Source organism: Cynara cardunculus (genome assembly GCF_001531365.2).
Source record: "Cynara cardunculus var. scolymus isolate 2C chromosome LG 1, CcrdV1, whole genome shotgun sequence".
NCBI lineage: Eukaryota > Viridiplantae > Streptophyta > Magnoliopsida > Asterales > Asteraceae > Cynara > Cynara cardunculus.
The window spans coordinates 6,355,992-6,356,589 of NC_037528.1; positions in this window are offsets into that span (position 1 = coordinate 6,355,992).

The window sequence follows — 598 nt, forward strand, 5'->3', positions numbered from 1 at the left end:
TATTTATGATTTTAATATTATTAAAATTATATTTAAAAAAATATATTTAATGTATTTAAAATAAGTGTATTTAATTTTTATTTAAAGAATTCATTTTTTATTTGAGCAATATTTAAAAAATACATTTTTCCTCAAAATCACATGTGATTCACAATTAATTGTTTTTTTTTTCAAAATGTTCCCCTAATCATATCATTCATATGTGATTTAAAATTTGAAAAATAATTATTCATATTAAACATTGAAAGAGAAAGATAATGAAAAAGAATCATATACGATGTGTAGCAAAATACATTTAGAATGTATAAGGTCACGTGTACTTCAAAATGTAATTTATAATTTACACATATCGCATGTAATATTGCAGATAATTTGTATTTATTTTATACTATGATCAATATCATATATGATACATTGACGAAAATTAACGATATTTTTTAGGAAAAAATTGTCGATTAATTGTGGATATCGCATGTGATTTTTGACGAAAATTGTAAAATATTCTTAAATAAGTTAACTTACTAAAAATAAATATTTTAAATGAAAAATTAAATCACACTTATTTTAAACAATGTGGAAAATAAAAAATAAAAAAACT